Source organism: Oryctolagus cuniculus, chromosome 3 (assembly GCF_964237555.1).
Source record: "Oryctolagus cuniculus chromosome 3, mOryCun1.1, whole genome shotgun sequence".
Taxonomy (NCBI): Eukaryota; Metazoa; Chordata; class Mammalia; order Lagomorpha; family Leporidae; genus Oryctolagus; species Oryctolagus cuniculus.
In genome coordinates this window covers 35,122,693-35,145,581 of record NC_091434.1, presented here as the reverse complement: position 1 = coordinate 35,145,581, position 22,889 = coordinate 35,122,693, and the positions used below count along the sequence as shown (strand labels likewise).

Here is a 22,889-nt window from a genome sequence, read left to right as displayed (position 1 = left end):
CATGGGGTACTGGAGGAGACACCCTAAGGGAGGTGTGAACCTCCTTAGGGAAGGCATTCTGTGGACTTCCACTAACTACCTGGCCTTGGAAGAAAGCTGGCCTGAATAGAAAGTAGGTGGCCTCTCTAAAAGGAAATTCATAGTCCTGCCAGGGCCGTATCCTCAGCTGCAGTGGGTACTTTGGAAGCTGTACAGAGTGAGGGGCTTTTAAGCTTGGAGCCAACAAGGTCTGAGACGTGACAGGGGAGTCCTTTGACTCCAGGGCAGTTCTGTTTCCAGTGACCCGAGTCATGGCTGGCAGAACTGACAGGGCTGTTCAGCAGCTCACTTGTGTGTCCATCTGAAGCCCTGGCTTTCCACATAGAAAACCAACGCCACTTGGAGTGAACTGGCCTCTTGGGTCTCCTTGACGGCACAGCACTGTGTAAAGCTGTTGTTGACTGGCCTGCCACCTATCCTTACATTACTCCTGCTGCCTGGCTTGACCCTTTCCTCCTGGTTCCTGGTAAAGTAGACCACAGAGGCAGCCTTTGGTGTCAGCCAAGGGGGTGCAGATTCCCGTCCTCATCTTTGGTGGCCTGAGCTAGAAATCGGCAGTCACAGGCTTGTTCGGACAGTGTTCTTCCTGTGAGATAAAATGATGCTCCTGAGGAGAGTTATGGCTTTGCTAGTTGGTCTTCCGTATGTGGCCAGGCTGTTATTGCAGAAAAATGTTAGCCATCCCTTTTATAATGTCTAAAGATCAAACTATACATCCTGGAGAGATACTCCTAGGCTTTTGAGACGTGAATGTGGGTGAACTTTCTCAATCCAAGTACCCACATGCATGATTAACAGGGTGAAAGTGACAAAACAGGAAAAGCTAATATAGTTACCGCATTTGATGATGGTCACTCAGTTAGATGTTGCTGTCGCCAGTGGCAGCGGCCATTTTGGGAGTGAACCAACAGAAGGAAGACCTTTCTCTCTGTCTCTCTCTCTCTCTCTCACTGTCTAACTCTGCCTGTCAAAAAAAATTTTTTTTTAAATTTTAAAAAAGTGTTACATCTTGAGCTCAGATGTTAGCTTCTTTTCAATGGATGATGCTGGGAGGTTTTCCTAGAAAACCTGACAGCTACAATGGGATGTTAGGCTATCTGAACACCTGCTGACTAAATGCTAAAATACCTGGCTGCCTGTGACTTTGCATATTTTGTGAGCAATGGTTATAATGGTACTTAATATGTCTTCTGTGTTTTTACATAGTGTTTTACAGGGCTCCACACATGGTTATGCTGTGTTTGTGTCGGTAGTTTGGTCATTATGACTCTGTGACAAATTGCACTCAGTGCTGTACCGGGAATCGTATTGTTCCCATCTGGTGAAGTTAGAGAAAGAGGGCAGAGTTCTGTTGATATGCTGACTTCCCCATGAAACAGTTTATGTAGCCTGGGTTTTGTTACCAGATTGTGCTTATTTTTCAAGTAGGAGTTTTTCTTAGAGCAAGGAAATTGCTTCCAAGGTCAGAAAAACTTGAGTAATGTGAATGTTGCCAAATAGACTGTCAGTAACCTGTGCCATTAGAAAATGAAGTATAGTGAGTTCTCCTAGTTTATGTCAGTATGTTTCATTATTTCCCATTTATTAATCTTGACAAAACACACACTTGCCTTTCTATCTTTCCTCTAGTCACCAACAAAGATTAGTGAACAAAAAGAAAAAAAAAATATTTCAAGTTTGCCTTCCTATATTTCTTGTTTTATTTATAAGCTATGGAACAGTGCTAAGAAGTACCCCTCTTCTCTTACAGAAATAGAATAGGATAGAATTACAGAGAAACTTCTTGTCAGCATAAATGGTTGTCACTAATAAAATATATAATGCAAGAAAAATCACTATAATACAATTTGATGTCTTAATAATAAAAGTCAACCTTGTTGATGATCTTTCAGACCCTGAGTCATTATATGGTATTGAGCCAAGATATATTTTAAATCTTAAACAGTTTTATAGGTTTATTCTAAAATTAACTTTAAAATGAGATTCCCTGATAGTTTTCATCTCACTGTGACTATCAAACCACATTGAATTTGCCATTGAATATTTTATATAGATTAAATATGTTAGAAAGCTTTACCCCATGTCATTATTAGTGGGTATTAACAGGATATTAATGGGCACATTGCAATAAAATGCCCATTTTTGTTATGTAAGATTGCTTTATCTATTCTAGGTCTCCTGTGTTTCCATATGAATTTAAATATCATTTTTCTGTGTCTGAGAAGAATGTCCTTGGTATTTTGATTGGTATTGCATTGAATCTGTAAATTGCTTTGGGTAGTATGGACATTTTGATGATATTGATTTTTCCAATTGATTAACATGGAAGATTTTTCCATTTTTTGTGTCATCTTCTATTTATTGCTCTAACATTTTGGAATTTCCATCGCAGAGACCTTTGACATCCTTGGCTAGATTTATTCCAAGGTATTTGATTTTTTGGTAACTACTGTGCATGTGATTTATCTTAAAAGTTCTTTATCAGCAGTGGCATCATCTGTGTATACAAAGGCTATTATTTTCTCTGTGTTAGCTTTATATCCTGCCACTTTTCCAAACTCTTTTTGAATCCTAATAGTCTCTTAGTGGGGTCTTTTCTACCCCTATATATAGAATTATGTCATCTGCATATAGGGATAGTTTGCTGTCCTACTTCCCAATTTGTACTCCTTTGATTTCTTTTTCTTGCCTAATGGCTCTGGCTAAAACACCAAGGAATATATTGAATAGCAATGGTGAGAAAGGGCATCCTTGTCTGGTTCCGGATCCCAGTGGGAAAAATTCCAACTTTTCCCCATTCAATAGGATTCTGGTGATGGGTTTGTCATAAATTGCTTTGATTTTGTTGAGGAATGTTCCTTCATACTCAATTCGCTTAAAGTTTTCAAATGCTTTCTCTGCATCTATTGAGATGATCATATGGTTTTTGTTCTTCAGTTTGTTAATGAAATGTATCACATTGATTGATTTGCTAATGTTGAACCATCCCTGCATACCTGGGATAAATCCCACTTCATCTGGGTGAATGATCTGACTGACTAGTATTTTGTTGAGGATTTTTGTGTCTATGTTCATTAGAAAAATTTGTCTGTAGTTCTCTTTTTCAGTTGTATATTTTTCTTTTTTCTTTTTTTTTAATTTTGACAGGCAGAGTGGACAGTGTGAGACAGAGAGACAGAGAGAAAGGTCTTCCTTTTGCCGTTGGTTCACCCTCCAGTGGCTGCCACGGCCGGCACGCTGCGGCCGGCGCACCGCGCTGATCCGATGGTAGGAGCCAGGTATTTATCCTGGTCTCCCATGCGGGTGCAGGGCCCAAGCACTTGGGCCATCCTCCACTGCACTCCCTGGCCACAGCAGAGAGCTGGTCTTGAAGAGGGGCAACCGGGACAGAATCCGGCGCCCCGACAGGGACTAGAACCTGGTGTGCCGGCACCGCTAGGTGGAGGATTAGCCTAGTGAGCCGCAGCGCCGGCCTGTATATTTTTCACGTTTAGAAATTAAGGTGATGCTGGCATCATAAAAAGAATTTGGGAGGATTTCCTCCCTTTCTATTGTTTTGAACAGCTTGAGAAAATTGGAGTGAGTTCTGTGCACATCTCGTAGAATTCAGAAGTAAAGCCGTCTAGTCCTAGGCTTTTCTTTGCTGGGAGGGTCTTTATTACTGATTAAATTTCCATCATGGTTATTGGTCTGTTTAAGTTTTCTGTGTCTTCATGGCTCAGTAGGAAGGCTGTATGTGTCCAGGAATCTATCCATTTCTTCTAGGTTTCCAGTTTGTTGGCATACAGCTCTTTGTAGTAATTTCTGATGATTCTTTTTATTTATGTTTTGTCTGTTGTTACATTTCCTTCTTATCTCCAATTTTACTCATTTTAGTCTTCTCTTTTTTTTTGGTTAGGCCAATAGTGTGTCAATTTTGTTTATTTTTTCAAACAACCAGCTTTTCATTTCACTGATCTTTTTTTGGTTTCAATTTTGTTTATTTCCTTTTTAATTTTAATTATTTCTTTTTTCATATTCGTTTTGGGTTTGATTTGCTGTTATTTTTCTAGGTCTTTGAGATGCATTGATAGCCTATTTATTTGGTGCCTTCATAATTTCTTGATATAGATACCAATTGCTATAAACTTTCTTTTCAACACTGATTTTGCTGCCTCCTATAAGTTTTGATATGTTGTATTGTTGTCTTCATTTGTTCCTGGAAATCTTTTGATTTCTCTTTTGATTTCTTCAGTGATGCACTGTTCATTCAGAAGCATGTTGTTCAGTCTCCATATGTTTACATATGTTCTAGAGATTCTTGTTGTTAATTCCCAGCTTCATTCCATTGTGTTCAGAGAAGATGCATGATATGATTTCAACTTTTTGAATTTGCAGAGATTTGCCTTATGGCCTAGCATGTGATCTATCCTAGGGGAAGTTCCCTCACTAGTGAGAATGTGTATTCTGCAACTGTAGGATGAAAAGTTCTGTAGATATCCATTAGGTCCATTTGGTCAATAGTGTCGATTAACTCTGTTGTTTCTTTACTGATTTTCTGTCTGGTTGATCTGTCCATTGCTGAAAGTGGAGTATTGAAGTCCCCCCATTACTATTGTCTTGGAGTCTACGTCTCCCTTAGATCTATTATCATTTTTTTAAATAGTAGGTGACCTGTAATTGGTGCATATGCATTTACAATAATTATATCTTTCTGTTGAACTGATCCCTTAATCATTACATAGTGCCCTTGTTTGTCTCTCTTAGTAGTTTTTTTGTTAATGTCTGTTTTGTTTGATATTAGGATGTTACAACAACTTTTTTTTTTGGTTTCTGTTAGCATGGAATATCTTTTTCCATCCTTTCACTTTCAGTCTGGGATTATCATTGTTGATGAGATGTGTTTTTTGTAGGCAGCAAATAGATAGGTTTTGGTTTTTTAACCCATTCAGCCAGTCTGTATGTTTTAACTGGAGAGCTGGGCCAGTTACATTCAAGGTGACTGTTGATAAGTAATGACTTTGCCCTGCCTTTTTTCCATAAATATTCCAATTCTTTATTTTTGGATTTCCTTTGTACTTTTACTGGGAGATTTTCTGCCTTTACTTTCTTTCCTAGTGATAACTATGTTTCTGTGTGTAGCATATGCTTAAGCATCTTTTGCAGGGCTGGATGAGTGGTGACGGAGTCTTTCAATTTCTGTTTGTTATAGAGGCTCTTTTTTCACCTTCATTCATATATGAGAGCTTTGCAGGGCACAGTATTCTGGGTTGACAGTTTTTTTTTCTCTTAAAGCTTGAAATGTTTCTTACCATTCTTTCCTACCTTGTAGGGTTTCTGATGAGAAGTCAGCTGTGAGTATAACTAGAGACCCTCCGAAAGTAAACTGGCATTTCTCTAATGCACGTTTAAGAATCTTTTCTGTTTTTTTCTGTGGAGAGTCTGACTACAATGTGTCATAGTGAAAATCTTTTCTGGTCATGTCTATTAGGTGTTCTATGTGCTTTCTGTACTGGGGTATCCCTTTCTCCAAAGTGGAGAAGTTTTCTGTAATTATTTCACTAAAAATGCCTTCTAATCCTTTCTCTTTCCATTCCTTCAGAGATTCCTTAGACCCATATTATGAGTCGTTTGATAGTATCCATAAATCCTTGACACTCTTTAGTTTTCTGATTTCTTCTTTTTTTCTTCTTAGTCTGACTGTAAAATTTCCAGAGATTTGTCTTCTAACTCGGATATGCTTTCTTCTGCCTCACCAAGTCAGTTGTTAAAGGCTTACTGCAACAGTTTGTATTTGTTCTGTTGAATTCTTCATTTCCAATACTTCATTTTGATTTCTCTTTAAAATCTCAATTTCATCAGAAAATTTTTCATTCATATTGTGTATGGATTTTTTTTAGTTCATAAATTTGCTTCTGATTACTTGTAAGTAATCCTATGATTAATTTTTTGAATTCTGTTTGGCACTTAATCAGTCTCTCATCTTCACGTTCTAATATTGAAATTTTGTGTTCTTTTTCCTTATTCTTGTTTCATGATTTGCTGTATTTATTATTAGGCATTTTGGTGATACTTTTTTTTTTCCCCTGTGATGACTTTTATCTTTGGAATATTCTTTGTGTGGCTTAGTAGAGTGTCTGCTCTTTCAGTGAATACCCAGAGGCATGTGGTAGGTGTGGTCAAGGAAATCTGCTCCAGGGTGAAGAGAGTGTCCAAGGTGACACCCATAGTGGGCGTGGTAAATCTCTCTCTCTCTCTTTTTTTCTTTCTTTTTTTTTTTTTTTTTTTTATCAGAGTGGAGGTTTGTTTTGCTCTGTTTTGTATTCTCATGCTTACCTTCTCTCATCAAAGGAGACCAATGCTGGGTGGTAGCCCCAGTGGGTATGATTTTCATCCATGCTGCCACAAGAACTACACAAAGGATCTGTGCTGGCTTGGTGTGAACACGGATACTTCCGCAGTGACCCTCACCAGGGCGTCAGGGAGCCCTGAGCATGTGGAGCCTCCCACAGGAACTGCACTAAATCCCAGCTACACTCTGTGCCCTCTCACATAGTCCAAGCACACAAGGCTCCCACAGTCACAAGCATCCAAACCCCTGTTAGTTTTCCCAGCCAGACTCAGGTGTCTACTCTCACGTGATTGCTAGGTGTGTGGACATGAGCTGGCATGGCTGTTACGTGTGTCCAAATGGTGCCCACCCTCTCTCGACTGGTTCTAGGGTACTGGTGTTGCGTGAATGGGTGAGAGAGAAATGTGTTCCCCTTGTTTTTCCCTCTAGGTTGGCAGGTACACTGTCCCCCACGGGGCTCCAAGCCAGACCCATACCAGGTTCTGCCTATAGCTTTATTGCCATTGAATTGGGCTGCTGCAGTCTGGTCTCACCTCACTCCTAAGCTGATGCTGAGGCTCTCAGCTGCTGGGGTATTGAGCTGTGCATGTACATACCCTCCACATAGGTCCACAGTGTCCCCCCAATTTGTGAGGTGTTTCCTCTATCATTTTCTCCCTAATCCTACCCTGAGACTGCACTCTATCCACATTTTTTTTAAACTATCCTCCCATAGATCAGAGCAATAAGCTTCCTTCCTATACGACCATCTTAAAACTGGTTTCCATGTTTTTTACTTACTTGTTTATTCATTTATTTGAAAAAGTGACAAGCAAAAACAGAGATATTCTGTCCACTGGTTCACTCCCCAAATGACTGCAATTGTAGGATCTGGGCCAGGCCAAAGCCAGGAGCCAGGAGCTCCATCCTGGTCTCCCATATGGGTAGCATGGGATCAAGTATTTGTGCCACTTGCTGGTGCCTTCCAGACCATTAGTGGGGAGCTGGATTGGAAGTGGAGCAGCCAGGACTCAAACCAGCACTCTGATGTGGAATACCAACATCAGCTTCACCTGTTGTGCCACAGTACTGGCCACTTATTTGCCACTTTGAGGCTGTTTTACTCAATAGTGTTTTGGGTGATTGCTCTACTTTTAAATTCTTGTGGTATCCAGTGCTCTTTTTCATTATTGCCACCATGCAAAATATTATGTATGGGTCCAGTGTTTTAGGTCATGGAGTTAAACCGCCACTAGGGATGCTGGCATTCCATATTTGTGTGCCAGATTTGGGTTCCTGCTGCTCTACTTCCAATCCTGCTCACCAGTAATGTGTCTAGGAAGGCAGCTGATGATGACCCAGGTAACTGGACCCCTGATTCGCGTGTCAGAGACCAGGATGCGATTCCTGCCTCCTCACTTTAGCATGCCCCGACCAGATTGTTGTCATCATTTAAGGAGTAAACCAGTGGATGTAAGCACATTCTCTCTTTATCTCTCTATCTCTTTCTGTGTCATTTTGTCTTTCAAACAAATAGATAAAAACAAGTTTTAAAAATATATTTTTGTATATGTGTATGTATATGTATATATGTTTATACATACACACAAAAGTTTATGGAAAAATGAATTTGTTGTTTCAAGTAATATGAATGTTTGAGTAATGTGAACAAGTTGTGCATGAATTTCAAAAAAGCTTGTACCAAAATAGACATTTTTCCACAAACTTTTTGAAGAACCTTTGTAAATGTAAGATTCTAGTTAAGGCTTATTACAACTCCAACATAATACATAAAGGTAATATATAATAAAGCATATAATGACTAATTTTTGCCAATAATTTAAATGTTTATGTTAAAAAACAGTATTGTCATGCTTTTTCTAGATAGAATTTGGAATGGTGTGATAAATATTAAGCAAAAATTATGAGATGATATTTAAATACTAATAAAAAATCTGTACACACAACAAGCTGCATTAAGCATGAGATTTCTAGGGATTAATGTGTTTCCCAAGAGGCTGAGGCACTGTGCCTCTGGTCTCATCCTTAATGTGCTTGAAACGTGCAATAATTCTGTAGAAATGCAATGCTCCAGAGTGTCTTGCTTCTTAATTATAAAAGTACTTCTAATTATTCCATTTTAAGTGCTAACTTAGTTAATTTTTAAAGGCTCAGTAACTCAGCTAAAAGTTCTTTGAGATGGAATGGGGAATGCTGAATATTTGGTTGTCACTCATAAAATATATAATAAAAAGGAACCCACTGCAATCAAACTTGATGTCTTAATGATAAAAGTTGACAACACTGATGTTCTTTCAAGTCCCAAGTCATTACGTGGAATTTTTCTACTGTTTTTCTTCATTCTTACCAGTATTAATATCTTAGAGCTCATTGAATTATTCAATTAGTTATCAAAATATCTAAGAATTTGCTAGAATGTTTTTCCTCCATTGTTCATTGGCATGATTTTTGGAGTTCTGTTTTTCTTTTAGCTATTATCATGGGCATCCAATTATTCATTAAACTTTATTGCATATTAGTTTATGATAGGTCTGATTCGAAAATGTATTTTGCATGATTTTAAGTATATGTGACAAACAGTTGTGTTAATTATAGATTATATGTTATGTGAAAACTCCATGATAATTAAATTGAAAGCACATTTTGAAATCAAACAGAGGACATCTCATAGAGTCTGTGAAATTAAGAAAGTTGTCTTGGTGGGCATAATAGTTGAACTGAGTTTTCTGTATTTAGTGCTGGCTGCGTGAAATCTGGACATGTGAAAGGTAAGGCAGATATTAAGCAAGTTGGGGCATTTGGCGTCAGGGTTTCAGCAAAGCGCAGTCATCATTTGGTCTTCATTCTCACACTATGCAAAGCAAATCAGACTTAAGCAAGCTGACAAAGAGAGTTAGTATTAGAAATTCTTATTTATACAAACTGAACAATTTAAAGGACATGTTGACAACTATAGCAAAAAAAAAAAACAAATGATAAATGATTACTTCAGTGAAACAAAGAAAAATAAATTGAGGATGTGTTCTATCATTTTTTTCAGAGGTACTCACCATGTACTTTTTAATGCAGCAAGCTTAGTGCTTGAGTTGAGTGACATGAGTGAACACTTGCCCTCAAGGACCTCTGTCTAGTAGGAAAAATAGATTTTAATACATAAAACATGTTAAATCATGGAACAAATAAATGTGTAATTATAAGTTGTGATAAATAATAAATTGTGGGGGTTGGCACTGTGGTGTGATGATAAAAGCTGCCACCTGCAGTGCTGGCAAAAATATGGGAGCTGGTTTGAGACCCAACTGTTCCACTTCCAGTCCAACTCTCTCCTATGGCCTGGGAAAGCAGTAGAAGTTGGTACAAATGCTTGGGCCCCTGCACCCACGTGGGAGACCTGGAAGGAAGCTCCTGGCTCCTAATTTAGAATTTGCTCAGCTCCAGCTCTTGCAGCCATTTGGGGAATGAACCAGCAGATGGAGATCTGCCTCCCTCTCTGCCTCTGCCTTTCAAATAAATAGCTAAAATTAAAATAATCATAAATTGTCTTAAGAAAATGTAAAGGATGTGTGTGAGAGAGGGAGAGGGAGAGAAAGAGGAGTCTTATTTAAATGGATAAAACTAGAATTTTTGAGAAAGGAAAATTACGTGGAGACCTAAAAGTAGAAGAAAGCAATGGAAGAGCAGCGGAACAGCATGCTCTAGAAAGAAAGGTGCATTTGCCAAGATCCTAAGATTGAACCAAGCTTGGAAGAAACTATGAAAATGAAATAAAGCAGATGAAGAAAAGCATAAACTGAGGCTCAGAGGAGTAGTTAGGAAAGAATTCAGAGGGATCAAGAAATTTTAGGAGTAGTGTAGAAGAAAAAATATAAGTGAAGATCCAATCTTCCAAGAACTGTAAGAAGTATGGTATAGTACAGTAAGCTCTCAGGGAATGTTTTCTTGGAGCTGTACGGAAGATGGCTAGGAGTGGAGGAAGTGATGAGAATATGTTACATTAAGAGTCAAGGGTAGAAGGACAACATATCAAGGATTTTCCTGAAAAAAAATCAGAAGAGCATCATACGGAATATGGAGATCAGGGAAGCAAGGCATTGCAGACGATCTGCTGGGAGACAATGATGCTGAAACAGAAAGGTGGACTTGCAGTTAAAGATTCTGGAGGACTCTAACGATGGGACCATGTTTTCACCAAGCTTAAGTAGAAGGTGCACGTGTGTAACCATTCCATAGTGAGCACAAAATGCTGCACACATATTAATCATGTGGACACTGTCATAATGATTGAACTTCTTGGGTCATAGAATTAAATGTCTCCTTGCAGAGGGCATTCTGCAGTTCTATTCAAAAAGGATGACTATTAGAAAAGAGAATATTAGTGTATTTATCATAACGTTTGGCCCTGTCAAATGGTGTAATTAGATGCCTTGGTTCAAAAATTTCCTCCCCCTTCTCTCTTTTAATGAACAAAAAAAGGTCTTCCACTGGTTCTCATTTTAGTCAAAAAGTCAACAAAACTCAAAATAACTCTTTTTTGCAGCACTATTCAAATGCTACATATCAATTCTCTGGTGAACTTGCACGATATTTTTTCCATTTTCTTTATTCAGTGTCATTGGCAAAAACCATGAAGGTCTGTCTGTCTTTATGAGCTCATGAATGTGCAACATGTGGTTTAGGGAGAGCACCCTCATTGGAAAGGGCTCTTTTGAAAATGAAGACTGCATCAATCTTTCAAGTTGTTGTCACTTTAAGAGTTGTCCTATGTTGAATAGAATGTAGGTGAAGAAATGCTTTCCCTGTCTATTGTAAGGTATACAACTGAGGCTCTTAAAACAAAAATAAACGAACAGAATAAAGCTATATACATTTATTTAGTCTGCTTTACATGATGTAAACACATTCAAAAGGAAATGAAGAACTGAGGAAACAGGAAAACTTTTGATTTCTCACTGATCCTGATAAGCAGTAGATGGTTGTAGAGAAGTTTTCTTGAACAAAGGGGGGTGTGATCTAATGGTGACACACTGGGAAAACATAGCAGGAAACTTCAGAGATAAGTGTTCCAATCCTTGGAGTAAGTATAGGTAAAGAAACTTACAAATGAGGGTCTCAGAGCCTACTTCAGGGGAGAAGGGCCAAAGGAAATGAGCAAGGCCTTTACTTCTGCTGTTTTCTCAAGTGTCAAATGTTGCTTTCTCAATGTTTGTATTTTGTTCTGAATTCCATCTTGCGTTTAACCCAAGAGGATTGAGATAAATATCTCTTAACAGATCTTTGAACCTCTGAAGGAAATGTGGGTTCTGATCACTTGCTAACTTGGATTTGTCTTTCAAACTATCCCTCAATAGAATTCATCCTTGTTCACAGATGCTAGCTTTATATTATAAATCTTATCCAAGAATAGGCAAGGTGTATTGTAAATGGATCCAGTGGACAGCAACATTTAAATATATGGAGAGTATATTTAAATTTTTGGGAATTAATCATTTTATCAAATCAGTTATTAATACTCTCATATTAACCTTATGTTTTTTACAATGTAAATTTTTTCAGTTTCAAATGTCAGAAAGAATTGCCTCTCTTTATAACAGATTGGTGTATGACTTCAGTTAGAATTTTAAGAACAATCTTATATTTCAGAATATTTGCTTTTAGCTTTTGCAAAATCATGTATCATTCCCATGTTTCTAATGCAAATATGATTTTGTCTGAGTATTTGAGGAAAATGGAAAGTATTTAAAAACTTTTTCCATTCTACACTTAAATGAAATTTCAAAGTAAAATCTTAAATGTTAAATGAATACTATTTGTGCAAGATCGTCTGTTTAAGAAAAGTTAATTAGAGAGAGTGATGAAGAGACAAGAAAGAGTGAGAGAAGGCTCCCCTCCCCTCAATGACTTCCCACATGCCCCGCATATCCTGGGCTTGGCCAGGGCTTTCATAGCTGAGAACCTGGGGTGCTATCCAGATCTCTTATATGGGTGGCAGGAATCCATTAGTGGAATAATCACTACTGCTTCTCAGATCTACCTTGACAGGAAGCCAAAGTCAGAAGCTAGAGCTAGGAACTGAACCCAGGTACTCCAAGGAGGGACTTAGGCTAAGCATGTGCTCCTTTTACATAACCATTTATGGAAATTATTTGCTCCACACCAAAATGAATTTGTGATGTTAAAAAGCAACATTCAGTAGTTCCTTGTTTTCTTTCCCTTTTTTTAAGATTTAGTTATTCAAAAAGCAGAGTGCAAAAGAGAGAGGCAAACAGAGATGTTTTCTTCTTCTGGTTCACTCTCCAAATGGCTGCCATGGAGGGTCTGGGCCTGGCCAAAGCCAAGAACCTGGAGCTCCATCTGGATCTCCCACTTGGATGGCAGGGGGCCAAGCACCTGGGCCATCTGCTGCTGCTGGATGGGAAGTGGAGAAGCTGGGACTCAACCAGCACTCGGATCTGGGATGTCGGAGCTGCAGGCAACTCCTTACCCCTCTACCACACAATGCCAGCCCGCCCTCTTTCTTTTTTCTTGTGTGGGCAGAATTTAGATGATAGATAGATATTGTGAGAATTTGTTTAGTGATACCCATAAACGTTCAATGATAGCAAGTATGTACTCTTCCATCACAAGTAGATATTTGGACAATCAAACCTAAAGATGTTATTATATACATTTTAGGAGCAGAGAAGATGGTATATCTTTATACATCGATGAGACTAACCAAATGCCACAGCATCAAGATATGTGGTTTACAAAACTGAAAGATTTAAAGAAATGTGAAAGTTGCTAATACAGTAAAGCACCCTCCACCACTTAAAAGATCGGACTTGCCTATGGAGCCTATTACTATCTGTAGAGTTCAACTTCTAAAATGTGGACTTTCTGACATTTGGGTAGAATGATACCATTTCTTATGAGTGCACTTGATTCCTGACATTCACTTAATTGCTAATTTAATTTTAATGGAAGGGCTGCAAAAGCTTCCAGATTTCATGGGAGTTGAGTTATCCTGGGATTTCTGATGAGTGGTTAGCAATGAAAAGGACCTCCCTCTATAAACTGGGCAGTGATGGAGACATGAGTTAGATTTCCAGCAGTGACAAATCTAAAAAGAAAAGCCCTTGAGCATAATCCATGGCAAAGCCTGAAACCCTCTTGCTTTAAGGAATTTCCTAATGGCCTTAGGGAGGATATTAATGGAACTCTTTAGGCTTAACCTTGTTAAGAGACTGTTATGCAGCTCTTGTTGTTTCTACTTTAAAGTCAGGAATTTTAAGTAGATTAGAATGAAGAACAGTGCACTGCAGCATAAAGTTAACATTATACTGTTAATAACATTCAACTGAATTATTAATTTCTGCCAGAAGTTGCTTTTAAAATAATCAGGATTAACTATAGAAATGAGGACTGTTTTCTTCTCTTTGCTTCCTTATCCAGAAAATAATTCATTATAATTAAAAGTACCTTATAAAAACAAAAAGAAAGCACAGCTATATAAACGTCTTATGTTAATGATTGATCATATTAATGCTCTATTGCTCTCTAATTGTTTATTCTAAGAGGAAGAACAAAATCAAAGGAAACTGTCTCGTTCAAATTGTAAAGCTTTTTGTCTTCTTTGGGACCAGTGTGCGTAGAGGACAGTGGGATGATGACAAGGATGGTTAAAATGGGAAGGAGTCTGTTTGCTTGCTCTCCTGGTGAAAGAAGCATTTGCAACAGTGTGCAGGCACATGGCCTGGACTCTGAAGCAGAGCGCCTGGCAGATGGCACCACAGGACGGCGAAACTGCTGGCAGATGGCATGGACTATTTGAGCAACAGAGACACTTTGGCTACTAATGCGAAGTTGGAAAGAAAGAAGATGACAACTTCTCTGGTGTTGCCAGCTTGTATACAGAAAACGTTTTGGCAGAATGGAAACTGATAAAAAGAAAAGATACTCCATTGTTAACAGCAAGGAAAGAGAGGGGATGTTGATATTAAGTTGCCCAAGTGTGCTCCCTCTGGTGTGGTTGGAACAGCCTTTCATGCAAACGAGCCCTTTAGGGATCCTCTAAACCAACCATGCTGACTGAATGTGTGGATGCACTCCTGTTTTGATATTATTGCTGAAAAGATACCTCTTTGCCACTTTATTTATAAAAAGTGCAGTCTACTTTTCTCTTTACAAAAATCTATTGAGGACTCCATCTACCTGTCTTCATATTACATGGTAAAAGCATAGTTTGCTGTCATGGAGATTGAGAGGAATTTTGTTTGTCAGTGATGGTGTGGCAGCCATGTTTGGTGTGCAAAGGATATACACATGTGTGGCACTGATTTTGTTTGAGAGTTAAAGTCATCACCACATATATCTTAATTGTTTCCTGGATTCTCTGAGTCACAACATTGTTTGTTACGATTTCATTGGAGACTGCAGGAAGTTTTCATTTGTAGCTTTTTCATTTATCGCTACCTAATAGCCCTCCCTTATACACCTCTTGTTAGATATTGTCTTTCCAGAATTAATTAATTCGGATGACTTTTCTTTTATGTAAAACAGAAACCTCTATCCACAAGCCATACTGTAAACTGAAAATGTAAATTAATTGTTCCAGAACAATTTTTCAAGAATAGTGTTAAAATATTTAGGGATGTTTCAAATGAAATTTAGAGCAGAAATATAGTGCTATAAGTAGAGAAAACAATTGCATACATTTTTAAAAATTTATTTACTTGAAAGGCAAAATGACAAAGAGGGAGTGGGAGAGAGAAAGATCTTTGATTCACTGATTTATTCTCCAAAGGCCTGCAACAGTTGAACTGGGCCAGGCCAAAGGCAAGAGCCAGGAACTCCATCCTGGTTTCTCACATGAGTGAAAGGGGCACAAGTACTTGGGCCATCATGCACTGTTTTCCTTGGTGCATTAGTGGGAGGCTAGATTCGAAGAGATGCAGCTGAGACTTCAGTCAATATAGGATACTGTCATCCCAAGCAGTGGTTCAAACCATAACACTCACCGGTTTATATATATGAACTATATTTATACATTTACATAATATTTCTATCCACTTAACTGAAGTTACAGTTTGGTATCTCAGGTATTTGGAAAACTGCTGAGATGAAAGAAATGGTACTGAAATGGTTCTGAGCAAGATCATAAAAATGAGATAGTCAGAATGATGTGATGGGAGGTGCCTCTGAGCCACGAAAATCACCATCACAATTCTTATTTAACTTTTGAGAAAAATTCTCTCTCAAGGTTTTGACTCCTACCTTGTGTAATTTCCTGTCCATCTTTGGGATCTACTTTTCTCAGTCTACAGAATACTGGAAGCAGCTAATTGGAATCAAGGTAACAACAGGAAGCCAGAGGATAGAAAAACATAGAGGTTATGAGAAGAGGGGACAAATAGAACTAATCAATTACTCAAGGGGGAAATGTATGTAAATAGAGTGTTGTGTACCGGCTACACAGATTCCCTGTATTCCCCCCACTATCCTAGCTTCTAGTAAATCACTGTTCTGTGTTCAGATTGAGCTTTTTTTGGTTCCATATATGGCATATAGGTAGTATCTAGCTTATTTCCCTTAACATACTCTCCTCCAATTTTATCTATTTTGTTGAAAATGACAGATTTGCATTCTTTTTATGGCTGACTAGTATACCATTGTGTACATATACATTTTCCTTATCCATCCATCTAAGATGGATATTTTGGTCAGTTCAATATCTTGACTATTGTAAATAGTGCTGCATTAAATGTGGTGGAGTAGGTATCTCTTTGATGCAGTGATATTATGTCTCTTGGATATGTACCCAATAGTGGTATTGATTGCTGGATCACATGGCAGTTGGCAGTTCTATTTCTAGATTTATTTTGGGGGGGGGGATCTATTTTGTTTTCTGTAGTGGCTGTACTAATTTACATTCTATCCAACAGTCTATAACAATCCATATTTCCAGACATCTGTGTCAGCATTAGTTACTTTATGTCTATATGTTAATAACCATTCTAATGGCAGTGTGGTGATATCTCATTGTGGCTTAGATTTGCATTTCTTTGATAGCTGGTATTATTAAGACTTTTTTTTCATATATTATCTGGCCATTTGTATTTTTTCTTTAGAGAATTGTTCAGATCCTTTGCCAATTTCTTTTTTTTTTTTTTTAAGATTTATTGTATTTATTTGAAAGACAGAGTTACAGAGAGAGGTAGAGACAGAAAGGTAAGGTCTTCCATCCACTGGTTCACTCCCTAGATGGCCGCAATGGCTGGAGCTGCATCAATCTGAAGCTGGGAACCTCCTCCAGGTCTCCCACGCGGGCACAGGAGCCCGAGGACTTGGGCCATCTTCCACTGCTATCCCAGGCCACAGCAGAGAGCTGGATCGGAAGAGGAACAGCTGGGACCAGAGACGACGCCCATATGGGATGCTGGCACCCCAGGCCAAGGCGTTAACCCTCTGCGCCACAGTGCCGGCCCCCCTTTGCCCATTTCTTAACTGGATCAGTTGCTTTTTGGTTATTGAGTTTTTTGAGTTCCTTATATATTCTGCATGTTAATCCTTTCTCAGAAAAGGAGCTTGTAAATATTTTCTCCCATTCTCTCTGATGTCTTTTTAATGTATTTATTGTTTTCTATGCTATGTGGAAGATTCTGATTCTGATATAACCTCAGTCAGTTAGTTGTTTTTTTTTTGTTTTGTTTTGTTTTGTTTGTGTGTGTGTGTGTGTGCTGTTGTTGCTGCACTTTCTGGGCCTCATCCAAAGCATTGTTGATAAAATCAATCTCTTGAAATGTTTTCTTCCAGCACTCTCATAGTTTCAGGTGTTGCATTTAGATCTTTGATCCATCTTGAGTTTATTTTTGTATATTATGAGACATAAGGATATAATCCCATTCATATATCTATGTATATACACATGTACCTATGAATATATGTGTGTAGGGGTATGAACGTGTATGTGTGTGTGTGCATGTATGCATACCATTTTGCTAGCACTGTTTATTGAAAAGATTATACTTTCTCCACTGTGTATTCTTGACAACTTTGTCTAAACCAGTTGGGTATATGTACGTGGATTAATTTCTAGATTGTTCTCTGTGTAGAGTTTTGTTGATGTTGTTTTTTTGCCAGTACCATACTGTTTTAATTGGTAAGCTTTGTAGTATGCTTTGAAATCAGGTATTTTGGGCCGGCGCCGTGGCTCACTAGGCTAATCCTCCACCTAGCGGCACCGGCACACCAGGTTCTAGTCCCGGTCGGGGCGCCGGATTCTGTCCCGGTTGCTCCTCTTCCAGGCCAGCTCTCTGCTGTGGCCTGGGAAGGCAGTGGAGGATGGCCCAAGTCCTTGGGCCCTGCACCCCATGGGAGACCAGGAGGAAGCACCTGGCTCCTGCCATCGGATCAGCGTGGTGTGCCGGCCACAGTGCGCCAGCCATGGCGGCCATTGGAGGGTGAACCAACGGCAAAGGAAGACCTTTCTCTCTGTCTCTCTCTCTCACTATCCACTCTGCCTGTCAAAAAAAAAAAAAAAAGAAAGAAATCAGGTATTTTGATGGATCCATCTGTATCTATTTATTTATTTTTGCTTAGGACTGCTTTGGCTATTGTGGATCTTTTAAGTTCTGTATGAATTTTAGGGTTTTTCCCCCTAATTCTGTCAAGAATACCATTGGTATTTTCAAAGTGATTGTGTTGAATCTACAGATTTAGGTAGTAAGGAAGTATAAACACTGTAAAAATACGAATTCTTCAAACCTAGCAACTAGTAACTTTTCAGTTTTTTGCTTCCTTGATGTTTTCTTTCATCCGTGTTTTTTCCTGTTGTAGGAAATAGTGAGGAATGGTTCACAATAAGCTTGTATATATTGTGTGAACAAGCAGCAGCTCCAAGCCTCTAATCATAAAGTAATGTCAAAGAAGGGGAATTTTAATTACCTTGCTTTCATCAGTACACATTTGTATACATGTATTAAAATGCCACACTCTAATCCATAAATATGTACAATTATTACTATAAAAGTGTTTTAGGGGCTGGCATTATGGCTTAGTGGGTTAAACTGCCATTGCAAAGTCAGCATTCCACGTTGTAATGCTGCTTCATGTCCTGAATGCTCCCCTCTGATCCAGCTTCCAGGTAATGTACTCGAGAAGGCAACAGATTATGGTCCACATATGTAGGCTGTTACCACCCATGTGGGAGATCTAGATGGAGTTCCTGGCTCTTGGCTTTGACTTGACCAGCCCTGGCACTTTCGGGCATGTAGGGAATGAACCATGGATTGAAGATCTCTGTGTATGTTTGTTTCCCTCTTTCTCTTTGAACATTTTAAATGAATGATTAAATAAATGTATGAAATATTTTTAAAATAGACTGTAATTATGACATTTAAAACACATATCTCAATTATTGAATAAAAGTTTTGACCATAATTTGCTAGAAAATTCATTTATTTAGAAACTATTATCCCTTGCTTTCATTAGATAAAAAGTAGTCTGAGTTACACAGGATTTATTTGATCTATAAATGATTTCCTTAAGTTGGAAATTATATGTAAAATCTTTGCTAGAAGACTATGCCTTTATAAACTTTCTGCAATTTCTCCTCCCAGAGGTGTTCTTTGCTGTCTTTATGTTGATGGTGAAGGGAGAGGGGAAACAGGTGGTTTAGTGGAAACTGCTGAGTCATACAGGCCCAGAGCCCTCATCCCACCTTAAACAAGTCATATGTCTATCTCCCTGGATTTCTCTTTTCTCACCTATAAGGAAGAGATTAGCTTTAAATATCCTTTCTTCTTTCAGTAAACACGAAAGGTTTTTCATGGTATAATTTATAAAAAGGAGGAAAATTGGTTTTGATATTGATTAGCATAGGTGAGTAGGTATTTCATCGTCAGGCAAGTTTTCCTCTTATTCCACATTTACAATTGGACTTCTTTGCCTTTCAATACTGATTTCCTCCTGCATGAAATGTGGGAGTTGATTTTTCCCTGATGAAATCTGAGAGGAATATACTACATTTAAGATTGAGTGTGTTTTAGTTAAATTAATGATTCTTGTCCTTTTCTTCTGTCCCTAGGAATCTCTCATTAGGACATTCACAGCTGCTCTTGTGACCAAAGTCCCACTCCTTCCTTATCCTTTTATTCTTCTCTGACAATGAGATGAATTTTTAAAATTCTTTCCACAATGGAATGAGAGATGTAGAGCCTAATTCATCACTGCATCTCCCACTTTTAGCCGCAAATCTGCTGAGTGTTAATGCAACTAAATCTAGCTATACCATCACTCCCAGGCCTCACCTCCCACTTTGACTCTATTCTTCTATCAACTTTAAGTGTTGACAATTCTTTTCTTTTTTAAAGATATTATATAGTTACTTGAGAGGTAGGGTTACAGACAGAAGGAGAGACAGAGAGAAAGGTCTTCTGTCTGCTGGTTCGCTCCCCTAAATAGCCAAAATGGCTGGAGCTGGGCCCATCTGAAACCAGGAGCCAGGAGCTTCTTCTAGGTCTCCCACGTGGGTGCAGGAGCCCAAGCACTTGAGCCATCTTTCACTGCTTTGCCAGGCCGTATTTGATAGCTGGATGGGAAGAGGGGCAGCTAGAATACAAACCGGCACCTGGTGAGATTCTTGTACTGAAGATGGAGGCTTAACTCACTACGTCACAGTGCTGGCCTGCTGACAATTCTTAACCGTCTAACTCTATGGCTTGAGATCACCACAAGCTGTGCTATATCAAAGCAGGCATCAAGATGTGAAGAAAACCCTCATTCTCGGTGTAGTCCCTGGGCACTAGGAATTAGAATTTTTAATACATTTTCCAATAGAACCAATGTTTAAAGTTGTTAGCTTTGGTGTGAGTTAAATAAAATTTTCTTGGATGGCCAAGGAATCTATTATTTTTGATACCATATTGCTTCTCTGGGAATGTATATTCTGGGTTCCAAGTATTGTTTTATAAATGAAAATTAATAATGCAATCCATTTGTATTTACAAATGACTTTAGACTTTTCATACATAAATATAAGTTGGGGTAAGTATGGATGCTCATATACATGAAATTTGCAGTGCTTCAAAGCCAAATAGTTAGCCAGTGACCAAAGAGGAGACCATTCACAAATCAGTCATTGGCTTTTCCCAAATGCTTGGATATTTATGTCACACAAAACCTTTCAGAATATATCTACTAAAAGTGCAAAGTTGAACTTTGTCAAAACTGAACTTGAATATAGGCTTTGTTATTAAAAACTTTGCCAATCTCCATGGTTTACAGTTACAAGATTTATTTTATTTATTTGAAAGACAGAGTTAGAGAGAGAGGTAGACAGAGAGAGGTCTTCCATCTGCTGGTTCATTCCCCTGATGGCCGCAACGGCTGGAGCGTGTTACACTGATCCGAAGCCAGGAGCCAGGAGCTACTTCCAGGTCTCCCACATGGGTGCAGGGGTCCAAGCACTTGGGCCATCTTCTGTGGTCAGAGCTAGCTTCCCAGGCCACCAGGCTCCTCACTCATTCTCATAATGTATCCTCATTGAGGATGTGAACCAAATCTGTGATGTCCTGTGAGGTACTGACTTTGAGATGTTTCGTATTTATACTATTTTGCTATGTGTTTTTTTATTTCACAGTAAATGGCTTGGACATTACTTATTTCCAATGGAGGAAGAGTCAGTTCCCAGACTTGGCATGGTGGGGTACAATCAGATGGGTCCAGAGAGTTTGCTGTCCACTTCCACCATTTATTAACTGTTCGTATGTTATAGCAATTAATTCTCTTTGAGCTTTAGTTACTGTGAAGGCTACTTGAAGCAGTATAAATGAGATACTAAGAGCTGAGCATGTAATTGGTGGTTAAATACTTATAAGTGAGCTACCTTCTTTCCCTTGTCTTAGATTTCACAAAAAAGGGATACTTCCCCCATATCCATCCATCCATATCTGGATAATTATTAAAGAATTAATATATTCAGATAACACTGACAATCTACTTATTAAGTGTCAGTGCTGTTTTAGATACTGGAATGTAAACAGTCAAAAAATGCTGAGTCAATAGTAATCATTAACACTGGTGAATTTAGGTTATGTTTGCTAAGTTCTGTATGAGGTTTTATATATATAAATTTAAAATTACATTACTTTATGAATAGTCAATTCAGGAGCATAATCATTTTAACTATTGTGTCATTAAAAACTACCCTTATCACAATGATGTTGCTCTGTAAGTTGTTAGAAAATTTGTTGATTTTTCAGAAACATGTGTGCAAAATACTGAAAGCCAGAACTTCTGACCTAATTCATTTTGCTTTTTGCCATTGAAAAATGAGTAATTTAGGCATTTAAAAAGTAACTTTGCAGTTTGAGTCTCCTTTCTTGTTTATTATACTTCTGAACACCTTCAGCTTTCAATTTGAGATCTGGTATGGTAGCAAAATATGTTTCTATACTGTTTGAAATTTTTCTGTTTCTTCTTGACTGAGAATATCTGAATTTCCTCTTAGGGAGATGGGTGAAAATAACTTTTTGCAAAACATGAGTGCATCATCCCTAAGCGCCATTACAACATGCTTAATGGGCTGTAATAGTATTTTTATTATCTTATAACTTCAGTTCCCTTAACGTGTTAGAAGGTCTTTAAAATGCACCTTGGAGCATTGCTCCATGTGCTTTGTGTCCCTTGAATAAATATAATACCCCTATTGACTTTTTAATTTTGAAATTTGATAACAGTAATGAAGGAGAAATCCCTGACCATTTTATACATTTGCCACTTCATTTGACATAACTTCCCCTTTCCAGGGATGTATTTAGCAGACGTTTGTCTGTTTTGAGTGATTATTACTTGGTTGTTAAAAAAATTTTTTTTCCACCACTGCCCTGTTAATCTTTAACTGTTTTGTAACTATTGCTCTGAACGAGCTGCAAATTTTGAAATATTGAAATAGACTAACCTAGATCTTCTGTCATCAAAAATGTAGGAGAGGAAGGAGCATCTCAGCCAAGCAGGCTTTCTTATGGGCTGAGTGTCAGCTTGATGGAATTGGGTCTGAAGAGGAGCTTTTTGAGAGCAATAGTGTAGATACTGTCCTTTTTAAAATGTTGAGCATTGTGAATAAATTTCTATACCATTCACTTCTGGGAAGGTGATGGGCTCATGTGAATGACTTCATATTGATCACCACTCAGGTCAGTCATTATCCATTCTGCATGGTCTTGGCCAACCTGGGCTCTATGTATGTATAGAGACTATGCTTAAAGGCCAGTGACCCTGACACATATCAAGAGAGAAGCTTATACCAGACCACATAGAAGTGATACCTGTTGTTGTTTATTGAGAATTTACAATGAGCCATAGATAGTGCCCCAGGCTTTAGAAGCTCTATTTCATTGAGCCTTCACAACAATTCCACTAGGTTAGTATTAGTGCCCTTATTATCTTCATTTTATGAGTTGGGGAACAGATTTATGGGCTTAAATAATTTGCGGTCTTACTGCCTGTAAAAAGTGGAGCTATGGTCAAAGGATATAGCACA

The 22,889-nt window shown here is 38.3% G+C and overlaps 1 protein-coding gene and 1 pseudogene across 6 annotated transcripts in view; both read left to right on the top strand.

Annotated features, from left to right (window-relative positions):
* Positions 1–22,889, top strand: part of PARD3B (par-3 family cell polarity regulator beta) — a 1,151,792-nt gene that overhangs the window by 317,765 nt on the left and 811,138 nt on the right. The window lies entirely within an intron of this gene.
* The window catches only part of LOC127491715 (heterogeneous nuclear ribonucleoprotein C-like), a 57,539-nt pseudogene extending 34,650 nt beyond the window's left edge, over positions 1–22,889 (top strand).